We start from the raw sequence: 24,753 nt of genomic DNA on the forward strand, positions 1-24,753 counted from the left end.
CTGAAGCTCCCTTCTCTGTGATAACTCTAGCCTGTGTCAAGTTGGCACACAAAACCAGCCAGTACAGATCACTAGCCTGGCCTATGTTAGGTCCAATCTAGAATTCCAATACTGAAAAACCAAAAACCAAGGACAAAGACATTCAAGGGATGCTGTAGCAGCACAATGTTTTTAGTTTTAATAACTATAGATGTCGCTGGAGGAAAACTGGGTGAATTTGTACTCTGAACTCTGTACGCTTTTGCAATTTCTGTGCAAGCATAAAATTAGTTCAAAATTGAAGTTTAAAATTCCTGTTACTTATGTAGAAAACACCTTTCAACCTATGCCCTAGATCACTTTTAAAATGGGGAAAACACCAATTATTCCAATTTTAAAAATCACTTTATGAAACCTGGAGTGGTGACACATATCACCAATCACCCAGGAGTCAAGGGCTGAGGATCACAAGTTCAAGGTCAGCTCAGCCTGTGTAGCTCCAGGCCACTCAGAGTTCCAGAGCAAGACTATCACAAAAACAAACGAATAAAAAACTAACAAAGCAAGTACACACTACACAAGCACACAAATCAGTGTATGACTCGGAGTTTGTGCATGTAGATAGAGAACTTCTGGAAGGCTGAACTTTTTCTTTAATTTCAACAAGATAAAACCCTGAGAGCAAATCAGGACTCAGCTTTATTTTTGTGAGCCATTCCAAATATAACAACATTTCAAAGGAAGATGATCTGCTCTGCTCTGAGTTGCATGGAGCTGAGCTGGAATCCTGCGTTCAATTCCAGGATCATTATCTGTGAACAGTTAGTTCAGAGGTTAATGATCAGGAGACAGGAAAAATCTGAGACAGTGTCCTGTGAGGAACAGGCAGAGTGCTACCCCTGGTGCCTCCCGCCTTTCTACTCTCTCCAGAATGTTCCTCCCCACACGGTGCCTCTGACCTCCATTCGACCTTAACCCAGTGGCATGTCTCCTTCATGACTCCGTTTTCTTCCTTGGGGGCAGTTGCCAAGATGTGTAGCTTACATGACCTGAGTTTTTTCTTTTACACTCTCATTGTCCTTGAGCTTAAAACAAAAACAGAGGACCAGGGTTATGCTCAGAGAAGACAGCCAAGTTCTGATTGCTGTCTTCAAATCTACAGAAGGTTTCAGGAGAAGCAGCAGGCGCGCCATACTTAGAGCAGTTCTACAGTGAAAAATTGGGATCAGTTACCCTACAGAGACAAAGATGGATAAGACGACCCCAAGAAATAGTTCAAAGAAGATGTGGACAGGCTGTCTTAAAAGATGATGGGTTGCCCACCGGCTTGGAGAGTAAAAGCAGTGGGATAGTGTTGACATTTCAGGACTGCTAGCTAAAAATAGCAGACATACACATTCATTTATCTCAGCAATGTTCTGAGACGTGAAATTAAAATAGCAGAGAAACACAGAAGACAGTGGATTTAAAGAGAAAGAAAGGGTAGTGGTGAAGGACTTGGGCCTTTCCTCAGAGCAGAGAGCTTAATCCAGGCTGGGAATGGGGCATCAAGGCTGCTGCTTGGTGTCAGAGAACTACAAAATCTGAGGAGCTGGAGACTGGTTCTCTGAGGCAGCCGGAATGAGGAAGCATGCTAGAGCCATGGACATTAAACCCACAAAGGAAGCACCCAAGACACCAACCTTCCCACAATACCACGCAACTGTTCCTCCCTCAGACTAGAGGGAAAAGGTTTACTTCCTAGAATTAAACCAGACATCTCTGTATTCGAGGACAAAAAGTGTAGTTGGGGCTAGAGGCAGGGCTGGATGGTTAGGATCCTCGAGCCTCAATCCTACAGACTAGAGTTCCAGCACCCACATAGGGCAGCTTCGGTGTCCAGTTCCAAGGGATCCTATGTCCTTTTCTAGCCTCCACAAGCACCTATGCATTCATGTGTGCAGACAGACAGACAGACAGACAGACAGACAGACATGCACACACATAAACAGAATAAGATTTTTTAAAGTATAGTAAGGTATATAAAGGTAAATCGTTTTACTAAAAATAAGGATACTATATGAAAGATTATACACAAACAGCTGTCTTCCCTGAATGGACACTTAAAATATTGTGCCTAAAAATAGAGTCTAAAAAGCCTTAAGAAACCAAACACACATTCTTTCTGCTGGCCCTCAGAATGGAAACAGGCAACCTCAGGAGGTAGAAGGGGGGGGGGGACCCTCTAGAATGTAGCAGAGACCTGGGAGGTGAGAGACTCTCAGGACTCAAGGGAGGGGGGCTTTAGATGAAATGCCCGACAGTGGGGAGAGGGAACTAGTAGAACCTACCTCCAGCAGAAAGAAAGGGCATCAAGTGAGGGATGGGGTTGCCATCCCACAGTCAAAAACTCTAACCCATAATTGTTCCTGTCTGAAAGAACTGCAAGGACAAAGATAGAGAAGAGCTGAAGGAAAAGGAGGTCCAGCGACAAGCCCGAATTGGGATACAGCTCAAGGGGAGGCCCCAAGGCCTGACACTATTACTGAGGTTATGGTATGCTCACGAAAAGGGATCTACCATGACTGCCCTCCAAAATACCCAACAAGCAGCTGAAAGAGTCAGATGCAGATATTTATACCCAACAAATGGACAGAAGCTGCTGACCCCGTGGTTGAATTAAGGAGAAGCTGGAAGAAGTTGAGGAGGAGGGCAACCCTGTAGAAGGACCAGCAGTCTCAACTAACCTGGACCCTCGAGATCTCTCAGACACTGGGCCACCAACCAGGCAGCATACAGCAGCTGATATGAGGCCTCTAACACAAATGCAGCAGAGGACTGCCAGGTTTGGACTCAACACAGGAAAGAAGCAAAGAGACTGCAAACATGATGACAGAGCCCAAGAACGGAAGCCACACGGGAGCACACACCAGAACAGAGTGAGTGCAAGTTAGACTCCAAGTGCAAAGCCTTAAGTATGTATAATGCTTGTAGCTATGCCCAGAGAGATTTTACAGCTAAACAGTCTGAAACAGAAATGATAATGATACAGAAAACTAAGCAAATGAAATAGCAGTGATCATTAACTCTGGGGAAAATAAAACATTATATAGGAAGTAAAATGTAAACGCAGTATCTAGTGGCTAGGCTGTGAACACATTCTCTTAATATGAACAATATAAGTGTTACTTTGTCCTAAATTCTGGTCCAACTGAAGAGGGAAGGAGGGGAGAGCAAGTGGTAGCAGGACTCAGAGAAGATCTTTATATACTTATTTCTTCAGAGTAAGAAACAGAGGTAAATCCTAAAGAAAACAATGTAAAACACTTAAACATAGTTACCATAAAAGAGGACCATGGGGTACAAAGAACAGGGAAAGAGGCTACTTCCTTATTACACAGGGACAGCAAACTACTTTGCTTTACTTTAAAACACATGTATTAGGAGGGCTGGAGAGATGGCTGAGCAGTTTCTTACTGTTCTTGCAGAGATCTCAGGCTTGGTTCTCAGCACCCACATCAGGCATCTTACAATAGCTTGTAACTTCAATTTCAGGGAATCCAAGATCCTCTTCTAGACACTGAAGGCACCTGCATCCTCCCCCAACACCCAACTCTATGTATATAAAATTAAAAATAAGTCTTTGGGCTGGAGAGATGGCTCGGTGGTTAGGACCGCTTGCTGGTTTCCTAGAGGACCTGAGTTTGGATCCTAGCAACCATGTCTGGCAGCTTACAACTGCCAATAACTCCAGCTCCAAGACATATAAAATGAACATGACTACTATCACCACACCAAAATCCAGAAAACTCCATTGATTGTATGATCACACACACACACACACACACACACACCCTCACCTACACCCACGCCCACCTTAAAAGAACATATTTAAAACATTGATTTTTATGTACATGAGTGTTTACCTGCATGCATGTATGTGGCACCATGTGCATGCAGGTATCAAAAGAAACCAGAAGAGGGTTTTAGACCTCATGGTATTAGAGTTGCAGAGATGGTTGTGAGCTGCCATGTGGATGCTGGAAACTAAACCCAGGCTTCTTGAAGAGCGGCAAGTGCTCTTAACTACTAAGCCAATGGCTCTCTACCGTCCTAATGCTGTGACCCTTCAATTCAGCTCCTCATGTTGTGGTGACAACAATCTTATTTCATAACTGCAATTTTGCTACTATTGTGAACTGCAATGTAAAGATCTGTGTATTCCAATAGTCTTAGGCAATCTCTGTGAAAGTATTGTTTGACATCCCCCACCACCTCCCCACAAGGAGTTGTGACCCACGTGTTGAAAACTGTTGTAGTAAGCCATCTCTCTAGTTTGAAATGTATTTATTTTTGAATTTTGCTGTTAGTCCAGGTTGACTTCAAACTCGCAACCATTCTAGTCTCTTAAATGCTGAAGCTATCAGTCTGTACCACCATGCTCGGCAGATCAACTTCTTCAATGGCCTTTAAAGACTATAACCAAGCCCAGCTGAATAAATCTTTATGATGAGATCATGGAATTAAAGTCCGGAGAAATCTTCGCCATATTCCATGAACTCAGAAATGCACCTTGAGCCTTAGCCAGCAGATTTAAATAAACATGCAATTCATTACAGAGAGAGCAAAAGGACAGGTAGGGTCTGGGGATATAACGCAGTGGTAGAGCATTTGCCTAGCATGTTGAAGCCTTGTGCTCCATTCGCAGTACCATAGAGACAGAGAGGGAGGGTTTAGAAGAGCACAGTGGGAGGAGAAAGAATTGAAATGGTCAGCAGAGTCCACCACAGCTACGGGAAACCCTTAAAAGGATACACAAGCCTTTAATTTAGTGGGAGACTCTTACTGAGCTAAAACTAATTTCTCATTTAAAATCTAAAATGATAGACAGTAAGCAATAATTTCATTGTATAATTGGGTTAAATGTACATTTAATGCACTTTCTTCCTTCAATACAGCTTATCTTTGAGGTTCTGTGGAATCTGAGTTGCCATAACAACCTGAGTAAATCCTTCATTACTGTAGACATCTGTAGCTATTTATAAATGCAACAGCTGGATCTGTCCAGTTAAATTTCTTTTAGAAACACCAAAGTAATTTTCATTTATTCTGGGCAAACCTAAGGAAAAATTCAAGTAGCATTAAAACTAAAGCTATTACTCCAACATTTGCATCTTAAATACTAAAATGAACTATAAACTATGAAGAATAAAGCAGAGAGCTGAAAACCTGCCATTTTCATTTTGTTGTTTTTCTTCCTCATCTCTATGTGTGTGTGCTGTGTGTGAGCACCCGTGGAGGTCAAGAAGCTATGTTGACAAAGCGTTCTAAACTATCAACTTTCCTCAACAGAAATATGCTTATTCTATTTTTTATTAAAGATGTATTCTTATGTACATGATGTTTTGCCTTCATGTATGTCTATCACTTGCATGTCCAGTACTCAAGGAGGTCTGAAGAGGGTGTTGGCTCCTCTGGAACTCGAGTCACAGACAGTTGTGACCTACCATGTAGGTTCTGGGAACTGAACAGCTCTAGGAGAGCTACATGTGCTCTTGGCTGATGATCCATTGATCCATTGATCTAGTATTTTTAATTATTTTTAATTATGCATGTGTATGTATGTTTGAAAGCATGGAGTTGAGGGGAGAGCATCAGATAGATACCTTGGAGCTGGAGTTAGAGGCATATGTGAGTCACCTGACATGGGTGCTGGGAACTGAACTCAGGTCCTTTGGAAGAGCATTATGTGTTCCTAATCACTGACACATCTCTCCAGCCTCTAAAATATACTTGTTTGAAATGAATATCATCTCTTCAATGCTACATAATATAAGTCAATACACAAAGACATAAACACTGGGGTTTGTAGGAAACATTTAGCAGCTGTGAGAGCCTGATTAAAAAGCAGTAACAGCACAGGTATAATGGGTTGGAACCTTTAAACCGAGCACTCAAGAGACTGAAACAGGGAGACTGAGTTTGACCACCTAAGTCACAGATGAGACCATTTCAAAAGAAACCTGGAGCCAATTAAATTGACCAGGCCTGGTGTGCAAGCAGCAGCCACCCTAGTGGTCTAGCAGCCTGTCACTTACATGCTTTGCCCTAAGGGACCTTGGAGACAATTTTCATGTCTCTGATCTCAGTGCTGTCCTAAGTGTTGGCTCCAGACAGGTATTCAGGGTGATTTTGAAAAGCCTAAGGGTACAGTCCAGAGTTCACATTGGCCAGGTCATTACATCCATTCACACCAAGTGGCAGAGTAAGGAACATGTAATTGAGGCTCTGTGGAGAGCCAAGTTCAAGTTTTCTGGCTGCCAGAAGATCCACATGACAAAGAGGTAGGCGTTCACCAAGTTAAATGCAGATCAATTTAGACATGAGGAGAAGATCACACCTGATGGCTCTGGGGTCCCTGAGACCTGCACTCCTGAGGGCTTCCACCATGCTGAGTTCTGCCTCCCCATACTCCAAATCATGTTCAGTAATAAATATCACATACAATCTAGAAGGCAAGAGAAGAGTGGCGGGGGAGGCTGGGGATATAACCCCCTAAAAGGGTACTTGCTTAGGACACAAGAAGCCTGTGTTTGATCCACAAGACCACATAAATAATGTAGTCCACATATATATAATCCAGGCACTTGGGAGGTAAAAGCAGGAGGATCAGAAGTTCAAGGTTATCCTCAACTATGTACTAAGTTTGAGGCCAGCCTAGGGCACATAAGACCTGTTTCAAAAAGACATGATTAAAATAAATATTTCCCATTTGAATCGTTTCTCCTTTCAAGATGATTGTTTTGGTCACTAAAACACAGGAGTTATGGTAAAGAGATGTCTCTTCACTGATTCCAGTTTCTAAGTCTATGAAATTTTTTTGCTTTATTTTTGTTGTTGTTGTTGCAGTTTTGAGAAAGGTTCTCTCTATGTAACCCTGGATATCCTGGAATTCTCTTTGTAGACTAGGCTGGCCTTGAACTCTGCCTCTGTCTCCTAAGTGCTGGGATTAAAGGCATGTGCCACCATGTCTGCCCCAGATATTTGTGATTTTTTTGTGGACCTAGAAAGATCGTTCAGCTCTTAAAATCGTTTACTACTCTCACAAAGGACCCAGGGTTTTGTTACCAGTATCCACATCACATGGCTCACAGTGTCCTCTTCTGGCATCCTTAGACGTGTGTGCCCTCTCTATCCCCCTTCCCTCTCAGTCCCCTGCCTCCATCTGCCTCTTATGACTATTTTATTCCCTCTTCTACGTGAGATTCAAGCATCCTTGCTTGTGCCTGCCTTCTTGTTTAGCTTCTTTGAGTCTGTAGAGTGTACCATGGATATCCTGTATTTTATGGCTAGGATCCACTTATAAGTGAGTACATACCATGCATGTCCTTTTGGGACAAGGCTACTTCACTCAGGATAATATTCTCAAGATCCATCCACTTGCCTGCAAAATTCATAATGCCTTTGTTTTTAATAGATGCATTGGTACTTCATTGTGTAGGTGCACCACATTTTCTTTTATCAGTTGAGGGAGATCTAGGTTGTTCCCAGTTTCTGGCTGTTATGAATAAAGCTGCTATTAACATAGTTGAGCAAGTGTCTTTGTGGGATGGTGTCCATGAAAATGAATGGAAATCTACAACTGATGGGGAGGCAGGGGGTAGGGAGTAGGGGGCATCTCCAGGACAAGGCAGAGACCTGGGATAAGGGAGGCACCCAAGAATCAATATGGATATCCTTAGCTGTGACCCACAGCATTGGGGATATGGAACCTGAAGAGGTCACTTCCTATAGTCAGGCAGGAACCCCAGTGGAGCAATAGGGACACCAACCCATGCACAAAAATTTTGACCCAACATTTATCCTGACTACAAGAAATGTAGGGCAGGGGATGGAGCAGAGACTGTGGGAATGGCCAACCAATAACTGGCCCAACTTGAGACCCATCTCATTGGTAAGCACCAATCCCTGACTAGTAATGGTACTCTGTTACGCTTGCAGGCAGGAGTCTAACATGGCTGTCCTCTGAGAGGCTCCATCCTGCAACTGACTCAGACTAATGCAGAAACCCACAACCAAAAAACAGTAGTAGATGGAGCTTGGGGACTCTTGTGGAAGAATAGGAGGAAGGATTGTGAGCCCTAGAAAGGATAGAAACTCTACAAGAAGACCAACAGAGTCAACTAACCTGGACCCTTGAGGCTCTCAGAGATTGAACCATCAACCAAAGAACATACATGAGCTGGACCTAGGCCTCCCCACACATATGTAACAGATGTGCAGCTTGGTCTTCATGTGGTTTTACCAACACCTGGAGCAGGGGCTATCCCAAAAGCTGCTGCTTGTATGTGGGACATGTTCTTCTAGCTGGATTGCCTTGTCTGGCCTCAGTGGGAAAGGATTCACCTAGCCTTGCACAGAGTTGGTGTGCCAGAGCAGGGGGATATCCTGGGTGGGGATGGGGGCATTTCCTCAGAGGAGAAGAGGGGAAGGATTGTGCGAGGGGTTGTGGGGAGGGGGGCAGTGAGCATGATGTAAAGTGACAATAAACAAACAAACAAATGTAATTTCATGTTCATGAGTGTTATGTCTGTATGTATATGTATATGCACCTTGTGCATGCCTGGTGTCCTCAGAGACCAGAAGAGAGAGTTGGATCCCTTGAAACTAAAGTGACAGATGGTTGTGAGCTGCTATGTGGGTGCTGGGAAACAAACCTGGGTCTTCTGCAAGAGCAGCAAGTGTTCTTAATGCTGAACTGTCTCCCCAGCCCCCAAGCCTAAGCCTTTTAAAATATTCTGCCTAGTAGCTGAAAAAGGTGCTTACATAAACTGTCTCCTCTCCCAGTCACAGTGCATGCTTCCATGAGTAAAGGAGATGCTACTGCTCTCATTTTAAAAGCAGAAAACAAATCCAGCTTGGCAGGTTTGCCCCTGGTGGAAGGTGCAGATCACTGGCAATGCTAAGCCAGTTCCTAATGTCTCTTTTATCCTTTGCTACCTCACTGTTTTACAAGTGACAAGGACAGCAAGTGGGCAATGGGCTTGGACAGCCTTTGCTCGTCACAGATCTGGAACAACAGAATCAATTACCATCTGTTCTTTCCAAAAGCAGATCCCAACAGTATGGTACACCGGACTGACACCATAATTTTAATTATCAACTAAAGTATCAAACTTATGTTTCTTATACTTAAGCATTTCCCCCACAGGGAGGGAAAAGAACATTGAATGCCATGCATTCTGCTCATGGCCAGCCAGTGTTTAAAGCAGAAATATTTTAATTGTCGAGCACATTTATAAATGTCTATATGGTATTCCATATAGACAGAAATGTGAACACCTATTTGCAGAACACTTAATCCTGGTATAAGGCCAAATTAAAAGAACAAGAGAAGGTGACCCCAAAGTTGGCATTCTTCCTATTAACAATAGAGCAAACACTCAGAAGTTGTCCTAAATCTCAGCTAGCCCCCGAAAAATTCAACTTGGCAACTACATAGCCCATACTGCCGTTCTCACTCTATAATGCCTGTTTATCTCAGTTGATACTGTACAGAGCCTCTTTGGCCTTTTACACACATGTATACACGCACATGCGCGCGCACACACACGCCCCCACTTGTCCACCTCCTGTATGAGTCCTTCACTCCAACTTCACTCTTCTGTCCCACCTCTGGCTCTTCGTCACCTTCCAGACTGCTTCCTGAAGCTGCTACTTCAACTCCCACTTCAAGCTGCAGCGTCATCATCTTGAGCATAAAATGATCTTTTTCCTCTGTCACCTCTCAATCCCTCATTAGCAAAATGCATGTCAGGTAGGCATAGGCAGCTGGTTGACTGGCTGAGTTCACACTAGACGGCACATGGCTGGGCAATAACTGATCTGTTTTAGACAGGCTGGGGAGATGGTTGAGAAAAGGCTATGCTCACATATATTTAAAGGATGTATCATGAGCAAAGGAATTCCTTGTGAGTGTGAGTCAGACCTAAGCAGCGGTCTTGCCAATTTAGATAAGCAGATTATCACACTGTATAAATAACGGCTCTGTAGACCTAATAGACTGCAAACTCCTGGCACTCCAGGAGTTCAGCCTGCCCTCCCCCTACACACCCCTCACCTTTAGCTATGTAATAAACACCCTTGCCTTTGCCCCACAGCTCTCAAGATAAATTTCTTCCATTGCTGTAGAGGATTTCGGCCATTGCTCTGTTTCCATCTCTCCTCACTTCGTAAAGGAAGGAAGCCATGTCTACTGTCACAGGAAAGTGCCCACCTGGACCTAAGCTATCCAGCACCCACAATATTTATATCTAAATGAAAAGATATCTTATGATTTTGGTCTCAAAGAGGCACCCACTAGAAAGGGGGCTTAAATGTAGAAATACTCATATTAAGATAAAACAGCTTTCTTCTTTTTCTAGTAAATTCTTTCCAGCTTTCCAGTTGATAATTAAAATATGAAGCTTAGCTAAGATGTAAAATACCACACAGAATACAATCACCTATATAAACTGCTTTGCATTTGCACTTTAAATATCTTATCCTACCATTGGAATTGAGCCAAGGGGTAAACGCTTCAAGTTCAGTTATACTTTGCTTGATAACAACAATCCGGGCATCTATTAGGTCTTTGTAACTTGTTATTCACACAGCATGATATCTATCTAAAATTAGCAAGACCGCTGTTACTAACCTTTAGGTCTGTCTGACTCATTCCCACAAGGAATTCCTTTAGTCATAGCAGAGTTTAAAATATATACATTCTTTTTTCTGAGACAGGACTGGCATTCAACTCGGTGTGAAGCCAAGGATGTCTGTGGCCTTGCGTCCCCCTTCTGAGCACTGTTATTTCAGATCCTCATCACCACAGCCTGTTTTAGGTGGTGCTGGGGACTGAGCCCAGGGCTGCATACATGCTAGGCAACCATTCCACAGACTGTGCTACACCCAGACCCTCAAGTATATTTTTATTATTCTTAAATATTCATTTTCAGACTAGAAGGATGACTCAGTGGTTAAGAGCACTGACTGCTCTTCCAGAGGTTCTAAGTTCAATTCCCAGCAACCACATGGTGGCTCACAACCATCTGTAATGGAATCCGATGCCCTCTTCTGGCACACAGGTGTATGTGCAGATAGAGCACTCATGTATATAAATTAAAAAATAAAAAATAAAAAACATTTACATACCTTAGTGAGATACTGCACATAGCAATTCTGTTGGGCTTCTGGCAGTTTGGACATGATGAAATTATAATCACTGATGCACATTCAGTCTATTTTATTTAATTTACCTTATTCATAGTCTGTATTTTAGCCATTGATATGCATAAGTAGAAAAGTACAAATTATCAATTTGTATCATAAAAAACCACAATCTTTTAGTTCTTTTTTGTTTTGTTTGTTTCGGTTTGGTTTTTTTGAGACAGGGTTTCTCTGCATAGCCCTGGCTGTCCTGGAACTCACTCTGTAGACCAGGCTGGCCACAAACTCAGAAATCTGCCTGCCACTGCCTCCTAAGTGCTAGGATTAAGGGCGTGCACCACCACTGTCTGGCAATCTTTTAGTTCTTTGATCATATCTTCTACATTTGAATAGTAAGTAATTTGAAATGGGAAAAAAATTGTTAACTATGAATGATTCCTGAACTTATTTTACCAAATCAAATGTGTCATTTGAGCCCCCAGCAGTGGTGTGAGTCAACACCACAGCAGTCCCTCCCTTGCTTACAAGGCAAGAGATCTAACCTTAGCCTAGGATAGGCCTGAAAGCAGGGATGACATTAAACTCTATGTATGCTACTGTTTCCTGTACATACAACTATAAAAACAGTCCAATTTGTTATTTAGGCAGAGCAGAGATCAAATAAAATATAATGGTTATACTGTAATAAAAGTAAAAGGCTGAGCATGGTGGTGCACATCTTTAGTCCTAGCCCTTAGAAGGCAGGCAGATCTCTGATAGTTCAAGACCAGCCTAATCTACAAATCAAGCTCCAGATAAAGCAGGACTGCACAATGAGACTCTGTCTCAACAAACACACATACACACACATGAGCAATATGAATGTCATCTCCCAAAATGGTGTATTGTATATCTTAGCAAGCTCAACATATTCATTTTACTCTTTTTAAGTCAAGAACTTCCAGATTTTTCATTAACGTGATAACTAAGATAGATATTATGTGACGGTTGGGCGGGTATCCCATGCTGCCTAGACATGGTGCAACCAGACATGAGTCTCATTCTAGGCAGATGGTGTAAGTCCATCAGGTGACTCAGAATAGCATGTGGGTTATTATTTCTGAAATTCCATTTATTATTTTTATATGGCATTGATTACAGGTAGCTAAAACTGTGTAAAGAAAAGCCTCAAGTAAAGAGAATGTTAAAATATTTTCCCAACAAGAAACTCGAGGTTTGAGAAGGTCAGTGCCTTGCCTGTGTATACACAATTAATCCTAAGGCCAGGGACAACTTCAGGTCATTTGTCTGACACCAAAATCCATGCCCTGTATCACTGTGCTATATCACTTTCACATACTCATGAAAACATGCATAAGTCCATATGGGTATGACTGTGGAAAAGTAGGGGAACAGAAATCAACAACCACAGTAATTAGTAATTAGTAGCAAATAAGTATAAATACTTATTTGACAAGTATTTATAAAGAGGAAGCAATATATTGAAGTGAACTGTGGAGGAGGAAAACCAATAGAAACAAAGTATGTTTGGAAATGCCATAATAAAACCTATAACCTGGTGTGCTAGTTTAAAACCTCAAGTAAAGCAATGCGTTCACGTCTTGTTCATCAAACCTTTGCTGTACATTTTACTACCAGGGACTGTCATAAGACTCCTGTCTCTATGAGACTGACATAAAAATATTTTTCCAGAAAGCACCAAGTTTCAAGGAAGTATGGAGTGTCACTATAGAATCCGTAACAAAAAGCAAACGGCAAGTATCAGTACTGAATTTCACTTGGGACCTGGCTGATCTAATTATTACTGGTTCATATATGAGTTGCTGGTTCCTAGAATACTGAGAAAATAGTGAATGCGGTGACTAGATTAAAGCTTAGACTAATTAAAGCTCAGATATGGGAGTAAGCAGCCTTCCAAGTGCTTTAATGCAAGTCCAATTGCCTTTAAAAAAAATGTGTCCATATAGTAATCGTATTGGGCTCATCTTTGTTGTGACTCCACACTGGATTAAAGACATTATCTTCACCAGGGCCAACAAGTGTGACTAAGTAAACTTAATGAAGCTATCAATTAAATGCAGACCTCCTGCTTTTTACTTGACTCGACCTTAGATAACTACTGTCTTTGTGAGCATTGTTTCTCACCTGCACAATAGAGTAAGAACTTTTACCCAGTTTGCGTTATTGAGGGGATTAAGTTGAATAATGGGCTTGTAGTGCTTAGTTATCAAAGGAGATGGTGTGTAGTAAGTCCTCAACAATTGTCCCTGTTTATCAATGTTTCATTTTCCCTGTTTAACAATGCTGTCGGCTTTCCTATTTAGCAATCTGTCTCTCCCATTTTTCCCTCCCTTCATCCTCTCTTTTCTTCTCCCTGGCCTATTCTTGTTTTCCCCGTCTCTCCATGCTCCCTCATTTCCTGTACCATCTCTTCCCCAACCTAAACATATCCTTGCTATACAGCCCAGCTTAGCCTACCTCTAACCCTACATCAGTATGGCCGAGTGCTGGGATTCTAAGAGTGTACCAGCATGCTCAGCTCATTGTTACTTATTTCAAACCATGATCTTGATAACAGACTGCATACAACACAGATTTAACTTTGGGAAACCACTATAGTTTACACTTACTTAAGAACATAAGCATTTTGTAGGAGATAAAAAAAATCTAGATTCAACAATATGGCCCTTCAGGAAAAGGTGCTTGGGCCAACCTTGACTACCTGAGTTTCATCCCCAGAACCTACATCATGGGGAAAAGAAGAGACTAGCCTTCCTCTGGCTTCCACACAAGGGAAATGGCATGCATTCCCCCACTCCACCCCCAACACACACAAAATAAATAAAAATTAAAATCTTGGGGTTTGGGGGTTTTGTTTTGTTTTTGTTTTGTTTTGTTTTTTCAAGACAGGGTTTCTCTGTGTAGCCCTGACTGTCCTGGAACTCACTCTGTAGACCAGGCTGGCCTCGAACTCAGAAATCCGCCTACCTCTGCCTCCCAAGTGCTGGGATTAAAGGTGTACATCATCAGTGCCAGGCTTAAAATCTTGGTTTTTATAAGGAAAAGAAAACTCCAGTGTTTTGTCATCGTGTGAGTTTGAGACTGCTTGGGAGCCCTGAGTGTTAACTCGTTTGAAAAGTGGCATGATCTATTTTTAGCATGTTTCCGTGCTGCTGGAATGTAAAAATCTCTCTAGCTTCTCAGTGAATGTATGCCAAAGAAATCAGCATTGAAGGTTTTAAATCTAAAGATGAAAAAGAAAATTCTAAAAGGGCAACTCTGGAAATGCTATTGTCTCCAGACGGAAATTTGTGAAATCCTAAGACATTTCTTATCTTAAAATAAATAATTGACATTTAAAAACTAAGATTCTGCCAGGCAGGGGTGGCACACTCCTTTAATCCTAGCACTTAGGAGGCAAAAGCAGGTGAATCTGAGTTTGAGGCCAGCCTGGTCTAAAAAGCAAGTTCCAGGACAGCCAGGGCTACACAGAGAAAACCTGTCTTGAAAAAATGAAAAATAAAACAAAACAAAAACCAATCCCTACGATTCTAGGCCTGGGGATGCAGATCAGAAGTAAAGTGCAGGTTTAACACAGATGGAGCCCTGGGCTCGACCTCAGCACTGCGTACCTGGGCAGGATGGCACACACCTGTGATCCCAACACTGGGGAGATAGACTCAAGAGTAGAAAGAACTTCAAGGTTATCCTGAGATACACAGTCAGCTTAAGCCCAGTTTGTGCTACCTGAGACCTTGTCTAAAAAGTAATTAAAATTAAGGTTCTGAACTCTTATATTAAAATGTGTACCGCTGTGGAAAAGTTGGTGGTTTTTTGAATGCTAGGCATAAAATCATCATGTAAGACTGTAAGGCTCCTACATATAGACCCAATAGAATGGAAAACAAGGGCTGAGACCAGTGCCTAAAAAGCAGCGTTATGAGGTGAGCATGTAGCTCTGCTAGAGTGCTTGCCTAGAATCAGAAGCTGGACATGGTAGCTCATATCTGCCATCCCGCCATCTCACGGGGCTGAAGCAGGATTGCAGCAAGTTTGAGACCTGCCGGGCCTTCCGTTTGATAACAAGTGGCAAGGAGCAGGAGAAGGAAAAGGGGAGCGAAAGAGAGTGAAGAAACCCTAACGAATGTACAACATGGAGAGACCTTGAGAACACATAGAAACCTGGAATAAAAATTGCCTGATTCGCCGGGCAGTGGTGGTGCACACCTTTAATCCCAGCACTTGGGAGGCAGAGGCAGGTGGATTTCTGAGTTCGAGGCCAGCCTGGTCTACAGAGTGAGTTCCAGGACAGCCAAGGCTATACAGAGAAACCCTGTCTCGAAAAACCAAAAAAAAAAAAAAAAAAAAAAAAAAAAAAAAAAAAAAAAAAAAAAAAAAATTGCCTGATTCAACTTCTATGGAGTAACTCAGAACATGAAAAGGCAAATCCATACATAAGCAAATCAAAGGCGACGGGAGCCTAGGAAAACAGAGTGACCTTGAACTCCTACTCTATACTGACAGGATAACCACGAAAGATGTCTTGTCATTGAGGGTGGATGACCTGGATGTGACAGTACACACCTTTAGGGAGACAGGCTGGCAGGTGAATTTCTATGAGTTCATGGCCAGCCTGGTCTACATAATGAGTCCCAGACCAATCAAGGGCTACACAAAACAAAACAAACAACAACAACAAAAAAGAGTTGATAAATAAACTCATTATGACAACACAACATTATAACTAACCCTACAATGGAAATTTTAGGTAGGATTAGCCAATGATGTTCTAAAAGAATCAATTAAGTATTCTTCAATCAAGACTCAAAAGAAGTATCAAGGGCCTACAAGGTGGCTCAGAGGGTAAAGGGGCTTGCTACCAAGCCTGAGGGCCTGGAACCCACAAAGCAGAAAGAGAGGACCAAGTGTCAACATTGCCCTAGTAAAATTCAGCACTTGATTAACATTGATATATTCTAATAAGCAAACTTTTCAAATAACTGAGGTTAACAACAACAACAAAAAAATCCCAGAAAATATTTAAAGAACTAGAGCTGTTTTGCTTTCCCCCCCCTCCCCAGCTACTTTGTGAGGAGCAGCCTCCACCATACGCTGTACCCATTTCAGATTGCTGAAAGCAACCCAGCCAATAGACTGAAACCTCTAAAACTGGGACCTAGAATAAGCCTTTCTAAACAAACAAGCAAGCAGAAAGAGGGACAGTGAGTGCTAACAGGAATCTAACTAATTTAAAGAGCTCCTATCAGCCCAGTCCTTAAGAACTACTAGTGGAATATATATGTCTTTGATTAGTCATCATTTCAAGAATGAAATCATGACAGGCTGTCAAAAATGATGTGGACAAATCAATATAACATTATCACTATATGATAATTCTGCAAAGCAGAAGTTCCAAAACAATACATATTTCCTCCAGAAAAAAATCCTAGTCTGGCCAGGCAGTGGTGGCACACACCTTTAATCCCAGCACTCAGGAGGCAGAGGCAGGTGGATCTCTTTGTTCGAGTCCAGCCTGGTCTACAGAGTGAGTTCCAGGGGAGCCAGGGCTACATAGAGAAACCCTATCCCCCCCCAAAAAATCAGTTTGCACAAAAGCCCAAATCACATGAGACAGGAGCAATGCAGTGTTCAGGCTGTTGGTTCCTCGTCATATCGTATTTAAGGATGTTACTGTTCAGTTAGAACAGTCTCAGCTATAATTTCTACTTAGCCCGTCTTTAAGAAATCCAGAACAACATTCACATATTATCGCTCTTACTCACATTCCTAATTATAGTTAATTTGATAGATGATGGCTTTTATTTTCCAACTGAGAATTCTGGAGTTAAAGGGAAGGTTTTAAATGGCTTACTTAAGAATCCACTGGTCAGCTTTTATCATGCAGGAACCACATGAGAGAGGCTAGAAAATTACATCTTATGGATCCCGTAAATTTCCTTCTTAAAATAACCTGGACCACACAGGCCCACACAACTTACTACAGGTTTACCATTCATGTGTGATTATCAAATTTCAGAGAGTTTGTGGGTCAGTCCAGTCCTACCTCTGTTTTTAGGAACGGACATCTTCTTAGAATGTAATCACTCCATAAAGCTGGGCATGGAGGGGCATAGCCTGGGCTACATAGCAAGACACCATCTCAAAAGAGAGAGGGAGGGAGAGCCTGTTCTCATAGATTTGGATGTTTTGTGCAGCAATGACAATTCTGAGTTGTAGTACCTTGTGGCTTCTGTACCACAGGCAAAGCCTGTACTATTTACAGCTGGCTCTCTGTAGAAAGCTCTGACAGGTCCTGGAGACCTATCCAGAACAAGGCAGCACAGAGGCTATGCAGCGGCCCTGAAAACAACTCACTGGATAGAGTGCATGACATACAACACTGAGATTCAGCAATACTAGGAATGTGTCCCAGGTTACACTGCTTGTAAGAAGCAATGCTGGGGGGTGGGAGGGAGGACTGGCAAATGGCTCAGCAAGTAAGAGCACCAACTGCTCTTCCGGGGGTCCTGAGTTCAATTCCCAGCAACCACATGGTGGCTCACAACCATCTGTAATGGGATATAATGCCCTCTTCTGGTGTGTCTGAAGAGAGCAATAGTGTACTCAGATAAATAAAATAAAATCTTTGGGGGGGGGAACAATGCCCTCAAATCCCAATCTTTGTGAAGGAAATCATACAGGGGCATGAATGTGGTGGGACCTGTAATAAGTGCCTTCCATAACTGTTATAATTCTCAAGTATTACGTGAAAATACAAATCCTTATTTCAATAATTGGTATATATTCCAATACAGGTTGACCTGATATTCTCCTTTATCCTTACACAGAATTGATGTCAGTAATACATGCAGCCACATCTAACTTTACCTCAACGTGAGAGCTTCCCAGTCGCACCCCCACCTTCTTCCATCCATTAGAATGATACTCCCTTTCTAGAATCAACTTAAATTTTATATTTGACTTTATTTTTGAGATGGGTTCTTGGTAAGTTGCCCAGGCTAGTCTCAATCTCCTGAGTTCCAGTGAGTAATTGGAACTTCTCAAGTAATTGGGACTACAGGTGGGAAACAGCCAACAAGCTTTCCATTCTCTCTGCGGCATTACACAACTGCAAAGACCTGACCTGACGGCACAGCGAGGGAATAAAAAAAATGACAGACCCAGACACATGGACGTAGAAAAACTGGGATCGGGAGGTCTGGGCTCCTGGAAAAACTGCAGGATCCGGGAAGATCGGAGTGTTTATTATATACAGCTGACCAAGGAGGCGGGGCTTTGATATTCAGCTGACCAAGGAGACGGGGCTTTGATATACAGCTGACCAAGGAGGCGGGGCTTTGATATTCAGCTGACCAAGGAGGTGTGGTTCATAATATACACACACTATCAGCATTCACACATGAACCCTAGAAAGGTTTTGCCATCACCAAAACTCACCCAGGGGTTAGGTTTTGCCACTTTGCCATGGGTCTGAGGTCCATTTCCATCTTTACATGGCCATGCCCACGCCAAAAACATGGATCCATTCAGGACTCAGGGCATCCTCTGCCCCTCAAAGTTCTGATTTTCTAACCAGTGCCCATTGGTCCCTCCTACCCCTCCTTTGTTACTGAAAATCCTGCTCAGCATGCAGCTCATTCTGTTTCCTGTTATAGAGCTTCAAACATTTTAATCCAAAATATGAAAAATCGGTTTAGATTAAAAACGAATCGGGAAAAAAAACACTGAACTTGATAATGACATTTCCAAAAAAATAATGACTTAATAAAATATCTATTCTTTTAAATTCTATTAGCAATATACACTACGGAGTTAAAATATACTGTCAGATAAGTTTTATCTGAATCTCAAAAAAATATGGAACACTTGACAGAGCTGCGTGTCATTCTTTGCTCAGGGGCCATGCTAATCTTTTCTCTGTGTTCCAATTTTAGTAAATGTGCTGCCAAAGCAAGCACCCTTCTATTGCCATGATTCACTGATCTATTTCCATTTCTATTATATATACGGGATTCTTTTTGGTATTTTGCGACAGGGCCTCAGGTATCCCAGGCTGGTCTTGAACTCTGTAGGTCATTATAACTAAGGAGGGCCTTCAACTCCTGATCCTCACATTCCCACCTCCCAAATGCTAGAATTACAGATGTGTGCCAGCATGCCCCGCTCTGCATAGTCTTACTTTATATATATGACTTAGGGACTTTTGATGGATGCACATACTCATGACTATGCTTTCTGTCCCACTAGAGCCCATCAACATTCCTCATATGTAGTAAATATCTCTGACCTGGATTGCCTGACACTGTACACCTAGTTCTGCACTGAGTCCCAATCTGCTGTTATCATACCAACCTAGGCTGGCTCCAGTACATCTGTCCGCTTTCACAAAGGCAAGAGGGGCAAAAGCAAGGAACTCTTGTAAATGAAGGGAGTTTTCCATTTCTGTGATCTTCAATACTTCACATGTGAGCTCCTTTTTTTGTGACTGTAATTTTCCTTTAAAAGACTAATATTACATCAGGTTTATCAATATAACCTATTCCCTCATTTAATCTTGAAGCCAAATTGTTCACACTCAGATCCCCTCATAAATAAACACAATGTTCCAGTTGAGCTGCTGGCAGCAGAATGTGTTCACAGGGAGGAACCTTCACTGTCTTGGCAGGAGTGACAGAATTAGCTAATTACGGTACAGTCTCCTAGATCTGTCTCCATTGGGATAAGGGACAATCTGGTGATATCAGAAAGCAAATGATCCAGAAAGACATCTGAAGACCCTTCCGCAAAGCTGGCCATCTCCTAAGTCATCTTAGGTTGGGCGTTTCTCCACATACAATTTCCATGATGGCAAGAAAAACTCCAAGTTGTTTTCAGGAGAATGAGGCTTGAAAGCCCCACTGTACACTCCAGCCAAGAAAGGTTATCTTGAAGAATCTGAAAACCTTTGGGGACCGGAAGATTTAGAAAGGAAAAAAAAAAAAAAAGATAAGAAATAAAAGGTAAAAAACAGCCCCTGCCATAAAAGGGATCAAATTTTCTTTGGGAGAGAAACAGGAGACACAGCAAATGAACATATTTTAGAAGCCATGTTCAGAAGCCTTTCTTTTGGGGATCAAATCAGAGGCTCATGGGGAACCTGCTCAGCATCAAAAATAAAGAATTTAAAGAATGAAATTAAAATTTTCATTTCTCACTCAGAGTCACCAATGATGATGCAGGTCTAAGGCAAACATTGTTTTGGGCTTTAAGACTGAGCTACAGGAAGCCAGGTGTGGTGGGGCATGCCCTTGATTCCAGCACTGAGGGGGCAGATGCAGACAGTTCTCTGAGATTTGAGGCCAGCCTGGTCTACACAACCCGGGACAGTCAGGGCTGCACAGAAACACATTGTTTCAGAAAAAGAAAAAAAAAGAAAGAAAGAAAGAAAGGAAAAGAAAAGAAAAGGAAACCCAAAAAACAGAACTTGAGCTACATGACACAAGAGACACTTCTTTTTTCATGATTTATAGTCTGCTTGCTTCTAAAAAAAGACAAGAGGAAACCTGCAGAATAAAACAATGTGTGCTATTTATAGGTAAGACAAAAATGTATCCCTCAAACAATATAAGAAAAAAATGTCTGCGCTGAGGTGAGCTGGAGCAAAGGATGTAAAACAGCTTGGTTCCCACCATTTTCCTTCCACACAGTGTGACTCTGTCAGGCATGGCTTTTGCCACAGGCTCAATCACAGAGTTCCTGAACCGACTATATTAGAAGGTCCCCATCTTAGGGAGCTTACAGAATCAAAAATAAAATGGAATTCTGAGCCATCTGCCCTGCCTTTGTCTCCTTACCTTACAATGACAAAGGATACAAACGCTAGTCTCTTTCTTGGTTTTGGAGGACCCTGTGTCTTTTATGCTTGTCTTTAGATGACAGCTTGTTACATAGCCCAGGCTAGCCATGGCAACCCTGCTTACTCCAGCCTCCCAAGTACTAGAGTTATTGGTAAGGATATGATCCACAAAAATAAAATTATGTCATTGGATATGTGAGTCCCAACCCCTTGGGGTTGCATAGCAGATATTTACTTTATGATTCATAACAAAAGCAAAATTACAGTTATGAAGTAACAACAAAATAATTTCACAGTTGGGGCCACCACCTGAGCAACTGTTTTTAAAGGGTGGCGGCACTAGGAAGGCTGAGAAGCACTGCATTTGAGGATGCAGTGACCCTGGTTAGGGTCACTGCTGCTGTGATGACCAAAAGCAACTCAGAGAGGAAAGGGTCGAGTCCTTTGAGGGAATCCGAAGCAAGAAGCTGGGACAGGAACCTGGAGGCAGGAGTTGATGCAGAGGCCATGACAGGGTGCTGCTCACTGGCTTGCTCAACCTGCTTTCTTTTAGATCCCAGGACCACCGGCCAGGGTTGGTGGCACCACCCACAGTGAGTTCTGCCCTCCCTCATCAATCACTAACTAAGAAAATGCCCTATAGGATTGCCTACGGCCCAATTTTATGGAAGCATTTTCTCAGTTAAAGTTTCCTCATTGCAGACAACTTTAGCTTACGTCAAGTTGACATAAAACAAACCAGAACAGAGGAGCAGTGGAAACCCATTCACTTTGTGCCTACTAGTCAATAATCAATAGCATCTTATAGAAACAGGTAAGGGGACATTTGAGTCACATGGATACTTACAGTTTAAGACACCAGTTAGCAATGTCTTCATTTTTTTTCTCCCACTTTAGTTCTGATTGCACAGTACATGGAAAATAATAAACTTTGAACATGGAAAACAACCCAGACCAAGAGCCCCATTTTTGACACCATAATGCAAAAGATGAATTTAAGTTTTCTATTTTAAAAGGCAGACTCCCAATGACGTTCTTATAGATATTTAAGTCTTCCAATTTTCTCCCTAGTGAATCAACTATAAACTATAAGTATTCCAAGCCAACAGAGTACCAATTTACTCTGGAAAAAAAAAAGATAAGTCACCTAAAATGCTAGCAAAAATATGAAAAATATTCTCAAGATCAAGTATCAACAAACAAATTCACTATCAAAATCACAGAAAGGAGGCTGGCACAGTGGCTGACCCTTTAATGTCAGTTATTTGGGTGGTTGAGGCAGGAGGATCAATTGCAAGTTGAATTAGTTGAAATCAGTCTAAGCTACATACTGATTTTCAGGCCAGCCTGTGACACAGTATGGACCCTATCCAAAAAGAAAAAGAAAAAGAAAAACACAATAGGGCCGAAGAGATGACTCCTGAGTTCCCATGTGGTTCACAGCTTTTTGTAATTCCTACTTCTTGGACGCCTCTACTCATGTGCACATACCCACACATATATCCACCAATTAAGAAATAAAGCAAATACTTTAAAACAACCACAACAAACCAACTGTGGTCTAACTGTTTGGGACCAAGAATTCCTGCTGAGAGCTGACCAAGTTACACTTTTTAAATTTACTTCCCCTGTAAAGTACTCGGGCACTGAAAGTTTGCTTAGTATGACACACAAGGGTATGGCCAATACCATCTAAGGAATCTCCTTAGGTGGGCTTTGAGAACAGAAATAACTTTACTGAGGCGGTAACTTAGCGGATAGGGGGCATTTGCCTAGCACGTGTGAGCTCTGGGTTCGATCCCCAGCACTGAAAAACATTTTTTTTTTAACTGAATAGGAAGAAGCCCAAATAATCAAAGAATTCTAGTGGTATGAAGCTGACGCTGTAACGACTGTTCTAGAACGTAACTGCAGTGTTCTGAGAACAGAAAGCAATGTAGTAGCACGTCGACTGTATCAGCAGATGGTCCTCACTGCTTCGTGGCTCCAGCTGTAACATCCCAAACCAACAGCTGAGTTTCTTTTAATGTATTTAAAACTTTCTTTTTTTTCTCTGGTCTGAATAAAATTGGACTATGAGTTTTCAACAGAAAGTAACATTTTGGGCTTTCTTTTTATAAAGCAATTTCTGCTTATTTGTATAGTTAATTTTAGTCACCTTTAAAAAGTTAGCCCTTTATGTTAAATAAGTTGCAAAAACTTAAAAGTGTTTGATTAGATGAAGTATAATAGCACTACCTCCATCAATCCTGCTGCCTGTCTGTCTGTCCTCCTGTCCTGGCAGGTGCCAGGTAAATTGACCCCTTTAATAGGAATTCTGCCTGTTTGGTATGAACAGTTCATCTTGCTTTGACCAAGCATGCTCATATAAATCGCCAAAGCACATCTTTAAATCACTGACAATACTACCAGAAATAATTATCTTTACATTTACTAATTAATATAAAGTACATACTAATTAACATAAAACACATGAAATAGACTGTTTATTTTTTAAATCTAATTATTAGCTTTCAACTGATTAAATTAATAATTGAAGTAAATTTTAAATCAGTATGAATTTTTTATCTTTAGTTTTATTGCTAAAGCACGTTATGTGTAGATTTTTGTAACAAGCACTTGCCACATGCCAGGCATTACACTAGGTGCTTTGCATAGAAATCGTGTAATGCTCCTTGTAACCTGACCCTCTTCATAGATGAGGAAATAGAGGCTTAAGGAAGTCAGCTCACTGCCCAAGGCAGCACAGAGCAGAGCTGGCAAGTCTGCAGATTAGGATCATCGAGACTGCTTATGCTTAGCCCTCGTACTCATGATAATTCCACTACAGTGGTTCCTAAGACTACATCACACCCCATTCTATTCTTATGTTCATAAAATATGGTATCATAAAATATGGTACAGGCTTAACAGAGACTTTTTCAACAAGCATATCATGTACTTTGAGCATACCCCCACTTCTTACCTTTCCCTCTCCCTTCTTCCCAATATTTTCTCTTGGTGGATATGGAAATACAGAGAAAATTCTGAAGAGGTGAAGGCTGGGAACACTAGACACATATTCCCAAGCGTGGTTGGTGATTGAAATCCACACTCCATTACTTAGGTATAGATGGTTGTAACTGCAGTCCTAGAGTATCCAATGCCCTTCCCTGGCCTCACAGGCTCCTGCATGCATGTGATGCAAACAAACTCATGAACACACACACACACACACACACCACATCATTTTTTAAAACATCTCAAAATAAACATATAAATAACACCAGACACATACAATCTCTCTAAGAGTTCAGGGTGCTAGGAATGGAGTCAAGAAGGTCAGGTGAGGACAGCATGGGACACAAGAGACTGGGTTTCATGAAGAAAAGAGAGAGGGGTGGAAGAAAGAAGGGAGAGAAGTGGGGAGGGACGGAGAAAGGAAGGAAGGAATAGCTTCTTTTTTTTTTTTTTTTTTTAGATTTACTTATTTTTTTAAAATGAACACACTGTAGCTGTCTTCAGACACACCAGAAGAGGGCATCAGATCCCATTACAGATGGTTGTAAGCCACCATGTGGTTGCTGGGAATTGAACTCAAGATCTCTGGAAGAGCAACCAGTATTCTTAACTCCTGAGCCATCTCTCCAGTCCCCAGTAATAGCTTTTTAAGTCATTTCTCAGAAATGCAGGCACAAAAATGGAGCAGCTACTGAAGGAAAGGCCATCCAGTGACTGGCCAACTTGGGATC

The 24,753-nt window shown here is 41.8% G+C and overlaps 1 protein-coding gene, 1 non-coding gene and 1 pseudogene across 2 annotated transcripts in view; 1 reads left to right on the forward strand and 2 right to left on the reverse strand.

The window, feature by feature from the left end:
- Ppm1e (protein phosphatase, Mg2+/Mn2+ dependent 1E) overlaps window positions 1-24,753 on the reverse strand; it is a 132,457-nt gene that overhangs the window by 72,916 nt on the left and 34,788 nt on the right. The gene's annotated exons all lie outside the window — the stretch shown is intronic.
- On the forward strand, window positions 5,982-6,088 carry LOC116079398 (annotated as a pseudogene).
- Window positions 19,039-19,145, reverse strand: LOC116079351. The gene has a single exon (XR_004113920.1). It is a non-coding gene; the product is annotated as a U6 spliceosomal RNA (small nuclear RNA).

Source organism: Mastomys coucha, unplaced genomic scaffold (genome assembly GCF_008632895.1).
Source record: "Mastomys coucha isolate ucsf_1 unplaced genomic scaffold, UCSF_Mcou_1 pScaffold5, whole genome shotgun sequence".
NCBI classification, from domain to species: Eukaryota; Metazoa; Chordata; class Mammalia; order Rodentia; family Muridae; genus Mastomys; species Mastomys coucha.